The sequence below is a fragment of the Dendrobates tinctorius genome, unplaced genomic scaffold (genome assembly GCF_039654945.1).
Source record: "Dendrobates tinctorius isolate UK_male_01 unplaced genomic scaffold, ASM3965494v1 ptg000028l, whole genome shotgun sequence".
Classification (NCBI taxonomy): domain Eukaryota; kingdom Metazoa; phylum Chordata; class Amphibia; order Anura; family Dendrobatidae; genus Dendrobates; species Dendrobates tinctorius.
This window is the reverse complement of record NW_027361696.1, coordinates 28,648,327-28,659,207: the sequence shown is the minus strand read 5'-3', so window position 1 is coordinate 28,659,207 and position 10,881 is coordinate 28,648,327.

Here is a 10,881-nt window from a genome sequence, read left to right as displayed (position 1 = left end):
TGGATTACACGTGATTGCACAAAGGTGAGAAAGGGTACCGTATCCCCAGATAACATGTATGGATAGCGTACACATTCAAAATATATGTCTCAGGAGGCAGGCTCAGACGGTGTTAGGCCCAGTATGGATTGCACGTGATTGCACAAAGGTTAGAAAGGGTACCGTATCCCCGGATAACATGTATGGATAGCGTACACATTCAAAATATATGTCTATACAGCATGAGGCAGGCTCAGACGGTGTTAGGCCCAGTATGGATTGCACGTGATTGCACAAAGGTTAGAAAGGGTACCGTATCCCTGGATAACATGTATGGATAGCGTACACATTCAAAATATATGTCTATACAGCATGAGGCAGGCTCAGACGGTGTTAGGCCCAGTATGGATTGCACGTGATTGCACAAAGGTTAGAAAGGGTACCGTATCCCTGGATAACATGTATGGATAGCGTACACATTCAAAATATATGTCTCAGGAGGCAGGCTCAGATGGTGTTAGGCCCAGTATGGATTGCACGTGATTGCACAAAGGTTAGAAAGGGTACCGTATCCCCGGATAACATGTATGGATAGCGTACACATTCAAAATATATGTCTCAGGAGGCAGGCTCAGACGGTGTTAGGCCCAGTATGGATTGCACGTGATTGCACAAAGGTTAGAAAGGGTACCGTATCCCTGGATAACATGTATGGATAGCGTACACATTCAAAATATGTCTCAGGAGGCAGACTCAGACGGTGTCAGGCACAGTATGGATTTGACGGCCCAGATTACACAGCGGAGGAGCAGGGAGAGGTAAAGATTGCAAATGCTGGGGCCCTGCCCAAGCAAGGGGGGCCCACTCGTGGGCGTCGGTACTGGCACAGGGTGTGACGAACAGCCCACGGCCGTTCGTCCAAATACGGGGGCGACTAACGGGGGTCCCGCTGCCACCAAAACGTGACGGACAGCGGACCCTGTGTCACCACTATGTCACAGTCCCACCACTGACACGGGTGTATCAGCGGACGGAGGGACAAGACACAATGCCGGCACACGGCTATCACAGGCGCAGTGGGGCTTATCTTAGTTATCCCAACACTGGCACCATGTGACCAAAAATATCCAGCAAGCTAATCTCGCTCTACAATTTGCCGCAGGGGGAGTTTAATTTGGATGCCCCACCACTGCTATCAATCTTCCAAGTACTGCGGGGATTTATGTATATCCCACTGCTGCCACCAATATGTGACGAACAGCCCACCGCCGTTCGTCTACTTACGGGTGACACAGGGTCAGCTGTCCATCGCGTTTTGGTGGCAGCGGGACCCCCGTTAGTGTCGCCCAGGGAGTTTAATTTGGATGCCCCACCACTGCTATCAATCTTCCAAGTACTGCGGGGATTTATGTATATCCCACTTTCTCAGTTCCACTTTGGAACTTGCAGCTCTCCGGCGCGCCACTTACCCTCAGGTCAGTCAGGGAACTGCACCTAGGATAATTGGTCGCCGGACGGGCTGCCTGTTGTGAACCGGCAATTAGGCTTCTGCAGTAAGGGAATTATCAATGCTGTGGCTGCAGCCCCTTATTCAGCAATATAAGACCCTTCTAAACTGCCAGCAAGCCGCAATAGCCGTACACAACGCGCTGCCACCAGTCACGGTTACTTAATTCACAGCGTTAAATTAAGAGGGTCCGTGGCAAACCCCTTGAATTAGTAGCGATTATCTATCAAAGGCGTATAGTTCGATTCTTAGAGCATAGAGACAGATCTAAATAATTATATCATTTATTTTCCGAAAGAGGACAGTGCTTACAGATCAAAGTTGCTATAAAATTGAGACATAAAATATGTACAGTACAGGTATAAAATAAAAGTGGAGAAAACAAAGAGATTACACTCACAGTTCCATATTGTTCCTTAGGCAGACCATGCGGCTAAGGTGGGTGGAGGCGGAGCTGCACTTCTCCGCTCATCTGGGTCTTTCTAGCACGACGACTTGAGCTGTTCTGCCCTGGTTTTGTCCAGGAAATGCTTTATAGACTTGCTATGTGACATCACGGAGAGATGCATGCTGGGTTAATCCCACCTCTCCCTTTTGAATTTAGAATTACACTAGAAAACTTATACTAATCATAACTCCGTGGGGGCAGCCCGCACAGACACATATAGGGCATCATTGGTTGAGGTTTGTTGAGTACAATAATTCAAGACCAAATATGCAGTAGTTCTGATACACCGTTTAGCTGGAACACATATCTCAGGTTCTGAAAGGATTAGGCTTCGCAAGAACCACGGCAGCGACGCTGTGACCGCCCGGATTACAAAAATGTGATTTTCATATCTCTAGGGTATTTGGTTCTTATGGTATAGTCTCTCATAGTTTTATTCGTTTCAAACAAAGAAGTTTTTCCCGCACTTTTTTTTCTTATCTTTCAGCTGAGGCTGAGAGAAGCCAAATGGGGTGGCAGGAAATTGGTTTATGGCACTCGGGGGAAGGGAAGCTGCTGTAGTGTGCAATGTAACTGAGACACTGGCAGGCAGCTTCTCAAAGAAAATGGAGGGTTTGTTAGCACATTGCAACAGAAAACATATCTTGCAGACATTGTACATCACACAGGGCCCCTCATAGTACAGCGGTGTGTCTGACGGCGGGTGTGCACCACCACCGTCAGAGACACTTGATTGCACTATGAGGGACCCTGTGCCAGTGCCCGCGCCCAAGAGTCGGCCTACCCACCTGTCCAGGGCAACGGCACTCGCACGGTGTCGTGCGGTAGGTGGTGACCCCGGCCATGGGGGGGAGGCAGCACAGTTAGGGAGTTTTAGAAAGTGGCATATGTTGATGTTGGACATTCAGCTGATGCAAAAGGCGAAATAAGTGAAGTACCAGGAAGAGGTGGACCAAAGCAAGCCATTTTTCTGTCACCCTATGTGTCATCAGGGGAAGGTGGGACAAAATCCTTGGAAACCCATGCGTGGTTCATTTTAATGAAGGTTAGATCATCCACATTTTGGGTTGACAGACGGGTCCTTTTTTCTGTCAGGATTGATCCAGCTGCACTGAAGACTCTTTCCGATAGCACACTTGCAGCTGGGCAAGCGAGCTCCTGTAAGGCATATTGGGCCAATTCAGGCCAGGTGTCCAGTTTAGCGGCCCAATAGTCAAAGGGGAATGACCTGTGTGGGAGAACATCGATATGGGAGGAAAAGTAGTTTCCTGGGGAAGAGTCTTGAGGAGATCATTTGCATATTCCCAGTGCCTTCTGGGATAAGTGAAGAGTCTCCGCGAGCTCAACGATCACTGGGTTTTGGCGGTTGCAGCTGAAAAGAGGAAATCGGAAAACCAGGGAAAGAGTCTTGAGGAGATCATTTGCATATTCCCAGTGCCTTCTGGGAAAAGTGAAGAGTCTCCGCGAGCTCAACGATCACTGGGTTTTGGCGGTTGCAGCTGAAAAGAGGAAATCGGAAAACCAGGGGAAGAGTCTTGAGGAGATCATTTGCATATTCCCAGTGCCTTCTGGGATAAGTGAAGAGTCTCCGCGAGCTCAACGATCACTGGGTTTTGGCGGTTGCAGCTGAAAAGAGGAAATCGGAAAACCAGGGGAAGAGTCTTGAGGAGATCATTTGCATATTCCCAGTGCCTTCTGGGATAAGTGAAGAGTCTCCGCGAGCTCAACGATCACTGGGTTTTGGCGGTTGCAGCTGAAAAGAGGAAATCGGAAAACCAGGGGAAGAGTCTTGAGGAGATCATTTGCATATTCCCAGTGCCTTCTGGGATAAGTGAAGAGTCTCCGCGAGCTCAACGATCACTGGGTTTTGGCGGTTGCAGCTGAAAAGAGGAAATCGGAAAAACCGCGCGCCGAAGTTTGGCTCATCTTTCATCGTTTTTAAGAAATCTCAAGATGGAAGAGGCCAGGAGCCATTTGGTGAGCTGCATTTCTTGCTACATGTTCACAGATTTACCAGTGGAAAAGCCAAACTTCACATGCCACAAATGCAAGCTTGTGTCCCTGTTGGAGGAAAAGTTGCAAAATCTCGAAGAGAGGTTAGCTACGCTGAAGATCATTAAGGAAGGTGAAGAGTTCTTGGACAGAGCAGAATTATCTCTTCATGTTACAGAAAGAGAAGAAATTCGAAGTGCACCTGAAGAAACAGAGGAATGGAGACATGTGACCCAGAGAAGCAGGAGGATCAGGAGGCAGTCAGCACCCATACTGCTCAGAAACCAGTACCAGGCTCTCACGCAGGAAAAAGATGAAGAAATACATCAGGATAAGACTTTGCCAACAAACAGCAACCTTGTACGCCTTCAGAGTCCTCCTGGATGGAGAAAGAAAAATGTTGTGAAGAAGAAACGGAGAGTGGTGGTCATGGGGGATTCCCTGCTGAGAGGAACTGAGGCCGCTATCTGCAGACCGGATATAACTTCAAGAGAAATGTGCTGTCTTCCAGGTGCAAAAATTAAAGATGTGTCTGACAGGATATCAGGACTCTTCAGACCTACAGATGACTACCCATTCCTGCTACTACATGTGGGGACAAATGACACCGCAAGAAACGACCTGGAAACCATCTGCAGAGACTTTGAAGACTTAGGCAAGAAAGTGAAAGAACTGGGAGCGCAGGTGGTCTTCTCTTCCATCCTCCCAGTGGATGGCCATGGAACAAGGAGGTGGAATAAGATTCTGCAGGTGAACAACTGGCTACGTCGATGGTGCCGTCAGCAACGATTTGGATTTCTGGATCACGGAGTGAACTACTTATACGATGGACTACTTGCTAGAGATGGGGTGCACCTTACGAAGACTGGAAAGCATGTATTTGGAAGTCGCCTTGCTACACTTGTAAGGAGAGCTTTAAACTAGAACAACATGGGAAGGGAAGCAAAAGACCAGAAAAAGCCATACACCTGACAAATGCTATTGAGAACTCTGCTATTAGAAGTGGAAAGGAAGAACAAAGACGAAAGAATCTAATTAATAAAAATATTGGAGAAAGAGAAACCAATCACAAACTAAAATGTTTCTATACTAATGCACAAAGCATGGGCAACAAACAAGGAGAATTGGAACTACTAACACAGGAAAAGAAATATGATGTAATTGGAATCACTGAAACTTGGTGGGACAATACACATGATTGGAATACAAGACTAGAAGGATACAACTTATTTGCAAGAAACAGACTTGATAAACGAGGAGGGGGTGTCGCATTGTATGTTCGAAACGCGTATATCTGCACAGAGATTGAAGCTTCAGAGACTGGGAGTTCTGTGGAAACTGTTTGGGTAAGAATACAAGGACAGAACAATGGAAAGGACACCATTGTAGGCATTTACTACAGGCCGCCTGTGCAAGCCGAAGATATAGATGAACTCTTTATGCATCAGATGGCCAAGTTCTCCAAAAAATATGACATAGTTGTCATGGGAGATTTCAACTATCCAGACATTTGTTGGGAATCTCTCTCAGGCAAAACTAACAGGTCAAGGAAATTCTTATCCTCTCTTGCTGACAACTTTATCTTCCAAAAGGTAGGGGAGAAAACAAGGGGAACTGCTACCTTGGATCTAATCCTTATAAACAGGGAGGAAATGGTTGAGGAGGTAAAAGTGGCTGGGACCCTAGGAGGTAGCGACCATGCTATTTTAGAATTTTGGATAACTAGAGGTGGAAGACCTGTGAAGACTCAGACGTCAAGGTTAGATTTCAGAAAGGCAGATTTTAAGGGATTCAGAAAGAGAATTGGAGGGATCCAATGGCTGGATATCCTTAATGACAAAAATGTCCAGGAAGGATGGGAAATCTTGAAAAATGAAATTCTCAAAGCTCAGTTGTTAACAATTCCGAAAAGAGGGAAGAATAGGAAGCATTTAAGGAAACCAGGATGGATGAACACAGAACTTAAGCACATGCTAAAAAGGAAGAAAAAAATGTTTATAAAATGGAAAGAGGGAGGCATATCTAAAGAAGAATATAATGCTGTCTGCAGAACCTGCAGGGCACAAATCAGATTAGCTAAAGCTGAAAATGAACTGAGGCTTGCAAGAGATGTCAAAAGCAATAATAAAGGATTTTGGGGATATGTCAAAAGTAAAAGAAAAGTCAAAGATGCTATAGGATTTTTACAGGATGAAAATGATGAAATGGTAAGACAGGATGTTGAGAAGGCTGAACTTTTAAATTCCTATTTTGCATCTGTTTTCTCTCAGAAAGGAAATGCAACATCAACTGTTATTCACTGTCCTATTAAGGGAATAGAAGAATCCAGGATATCTATAAACAGAAAGATAGTGAGGAAACACTTAGCTAACCTAAATGAATTCAAGTCTCCAGGTCCAGATGAATTACACCCCAGAGTACTGAAGGAGATAGCAGAAGAAATTTTTGAACCCCTCTCCATAATCTTTGAAAATTCTTGGAGAACAGGAGAAGTGCCAGAAGACTGGAGAAGAGCAAATGTTGTTCCTATCTTCAAAAAGGGGAAGAAGGTGGACCCAGGCAACTATAGGCCGGTGAGTCTGACTTCTATACCAGGAAAGATCTTTGAACAAATTATTAAACAACATGTATGTCAATACCTGGATAAGAATGAAGTGATTAAACAGAGTCAGCATGGGTTTCTAACTAATAAGTCATGTCAGACTAACTTAATTTCCTTCTATGACGGTATCACTGATTGGGTGGATCAAGGAAATGCTGTAGATATAGTATATCTTGACTTCAGCAAAGCATTTGACAAAGTCTCTCATACAATCCTTATTGAAAAAATGACTAAGTATGGAATGGACAAGGCAACTGTTAGGTGGATTCATAACTGGCTTAGTGATCGGACCCAAAGAGTGGTCGTAAATGGCTGCACATCCAGTTGGAAGAATGTCTCAAGTGGGGTACCACAGGGCTCTGTCCTGGGCCCTGTATTGTTCAACATCTTTATCAACGATTTAGATGAAGGAATTGAGGGTAAACTGATTAAATTTGCTGATGACACAAAGCTAGGAGGGATAGCTAATACTAGAGAAGAGAGAGAGAGGATTCAAAAAGATTTAAATAAACTGGAGAAGTGGGCAGCAACTAACAGAATGGTTTTTAACAGGGAGAAATGCAAAGTACTACATCTGGGCAATAAAAATGAAAAAAGCATATATAGAATGGGAGGAATAGGGCTAAGTGACAGCACATGTGAAAAAGACTTGGGTATACTAATAGATCACAGACTGAATATGAGTCAACAGTGTGATGCAGCAGCAAAAAAGGCAAATGCAATTCTAGGATGTATTAACAGAAGCATACAGTCTAGATCACGTGAAGTCATTATTTCCCTCTACTCCTCTTTGGTCAGACCTCATCTGGAATATTGTGTCCAGTTTTGGGCACCACATTTTAAAAAAGACATCAACAAACTGGAGCAAGTTCAGAAAAGAGCGACCAGAATGGTGACCGGTCTGCAAACCCTGTCTTATGAGGAAAGGTTGCAGGATTTGGGAATGTTTAGTTTGCAAAAGAGAAGACTGAGAGGAGACTTAATAGCTGTCTACAAATATCTAAAGGGCTGTCACATTGTAGAAGGATCAACTTTATTCTCATTTGCACAAGGAAAGACTAGAAGCAATGGGATGAAACTGAATGGGAAGAGACACAGATTAGATATTAGAAAAAACTTTTTGACAGTTAGAGTGATCAATGAGTGGAACAGGCTGCCACGAGAAGTGGTGAGTTCTCCTTCAATGGAAGTCTTCAAACAGAGGCTGGACAGACATCTGACTGGGATGATTTAGCGAATCCTGCTTTGAGCAGGGGGTTGGACCAGATGGCCCAGGAGGTCCCTTCCAACTCTACGATTCTATGATTCTAGTTTGTTACCATAGTTGACAACTGCTGTCTCCTGTCACTTTCCATCGATGCAGTATTACCAGTTGTGTGAGCGGTATTTGAAAAATCAGTCCACAACATTGTCATGAAACCCCTGTCTCCAACGCCACTTCTGCTGTGTGCACCACGAACACCTCTGCCAAGCTGCCCCCGGCCCGTACGGCTCGTGTGAGAACCATCACCGCTGCTGTGTGCTGGGAATGCCTCAAGCAACCGATTTACCAGAGTTGCTTGTTTATTAGCCAATATTAGGTCAAGGTTCTCCTGTGGCATGATGTTTTGTAATTTGCCTTTATAGCGTGGATCCAGGATGTTGGCCAACCAGTAGTCGTCATCGTTCATCATTTTGGCAATGCGGGGGTCCCTTTTTAGGATCCGCAAGGCATAATCTGACATGTGGGCCAATGTTCCCGGTGTCAATGATGCACTGCGAGTGCTGGGTGGAGGAGCACTTTCTGGCAAATCCACATCCCTCCAGTCACGCACAAACCCTGTACCAGACCTTGCCACGCCAACATTTTCACTTGCCCCACGAGATGCATCCTCCTTCCCTAAGTAATCATCCCCATCATCCTCCTCCTCCTCCTCTTCTTCCTCCACCTCGTCCAGGAGAGGTCCCTGAGCAGACAATGGCTGAATGTCATCAAGGATTCCCTCCTCCTCATCAACATTGGCTGCAGACGCCTGCTTCTTAAGGTGCGTCAAAGTTTGCATGAGCAGACGCATAAGTGGGATGCTCATGCTTAGGATGGCGTCGTCTGCGCTTACCAGCCGTGTGCATTCCTCAAAACACTGAAGGACTTTACAAAGGTCTTTCAGCTTCGACCACTGCACACCTGTCAACTCCATGTCTGCTCTCAAAGTGCCTGGCCGTGTATCCTCCCACAAATGCATTATGGCCTGCCTCTGCTCGCACAGCCGCTCCACCATGTGCAGGGTGGAGTTCCACCTTGTTGCAATGTCGATAATGAGGCGGTGGTTGGGAAGGTGGAGCAATCGCTGCAGCTTCTGCATACGAACGGAGTGTACAGGCGGCCGGCGGATGTGCGCGCACAGTCTTCGCACCTTCTGGAGCAGGGCTGTTAACTCCGGATAATTTTTGAGGAAGCACTGCACCACCAGGTTCAAGGTGTGAGCCAAGCAAGGTATGTGGCTGAGTTTTGAAAGGGCTATGGCTGCCACAAAATTACGGCCGTTATCACTAACTACCTTGCCTGCCTCAAGATGTACACTGCCCAGCCATGACTCAGTTTGTCGCTTCAAGTACTCGGCCAGCACCTCGGCGGTGTGTCTGTCGCCCAAACACATCATCTGCAACACAGCCTGCTGACGCTTTCCACTAGCTGCTCGATAGGGGGACACATCGTGTGCAACAGTGGCAGCTGCAGATGGAGTGCTCGTACGACTGCGCTCTGTGGACGAGCTTTCGCTTCTGGAGGAGGTGGAGGAGGAGGATGGTCGAACGCCTACAGCCAACTGTTTCCTATACCGTGGGCTAGGCAGCACTGTCCCACCACCGCTGTCCCCTGTGGACCCTGCATCCACCACATTAACCCAGTGCGCAGTGATGGACACGTAACGGCCCTGGCCATGCATCAGTTGTGAGGTGCACCTTTCCGCTCACTGACTGCTTGAGTGCATGGACAATGCGGTCTTTCACATGATGGTGGAGGGCTGGGATGGCTTTGCGAGAGAAGAAGTGGCGACTGGGTAGGTCATAGCGTGGTACCGCATAGGCCATGAGTTCGCGGAAAGCTGTGCTTTCCACCAACCGAAAGGGCATCATCTCAAACGAGATTAGTTTGGCAATGTGGGCGTTCAAACCAAGTGTACGCGGATGAGATTCTGAGTACTTTCTTGACCTACTCATAGTGTCTGGGAGGGTGAGCTGGACTTGAGAGCTGCATATGGTGGAAGTAGCGGTGGACAGGGCGGACTGAGAGAGGGTTGATGATGGTGATGGAGTTGGTGTTCTTTCTGATGGCCTAGAATCAGTATTTCGTTGATATAACAGTGGGATTCCCTGACTGCTGTGGTCTTGCAACGACACCTCAACATTTGCTGCTGTGCTAACCGGTGGGCTTACAGTGGGGGAAACAATGTAGCGTTGCTGACTACCTTCGTTGTGATCAGTTGCACATGTGGCACTTGAGGTTTGGTGTTGTGTCCACGCTTGCAAGTGCATGCTGGTTAAATGTCTAAGCATGCAACTGGTATTCAAATTTTTCAGATTTTTCCCTCGGCTAAAGGTCTTTGCGCACTTCTTACAGATAACCTTGGCCTGATCATGAGGATTTTGTTCAAAAAAGTGCCACACTGCACTCTTCCTACTTTGGCAGACATTTTGCGGCCTAGCACGCTGTGAACTTTTGACCCTCTGGACAAGCTGTCCAGCAACTCTTTTGATGTTTGGAACCTGTCTTTGGAGTGCTCCGGGCCTGCCAGATAACAGCTGTTGCGATGTCGATGTCTGCTGTGGATGCTCCTCATCTGAGCTATTGGAAGCAGCACCCTCTTCCCCCAATGGATGCCAATCTGGGTCAACAACTGGGTCATCCATCACCTCCTCTTCTATGTCATGTGCACCTTCCTCTGTGTCACCGTGTATGGTGGTATAGTGTGCGGGAAGGGGCACCTGAGTCTCATCAGGGTCAGAATCTGGCTCTGTACACTGCGAGGACAATGTAGTGCTCTGAGTGAATGTACCAGCAGAATCATCCATCAGCGGCTGTGCATCAGTGCACTCCATGTCAGATTCATCTTGGCCTGGGTAATTCACCATTTGACTTGATAATCCAGGCATGGTATGTGAAAACAGCTCCATGGAGTAATCAGTAGTATGGCCTGCGTCATCCTTCAATCTTGGTTGGGGTGAAGGACACAATGAAAGGTGTGGTTCATGAACATGAGCCTCCAATGACGACTCAGTGCTTTTACTTTTTACAACTGAAGAAGAGGAGGCGATAGAGCTGGAGGCTGAGTCAGCAATGTAAGACAAAACTTTTTCCTGATGCTCTGGCTTTAA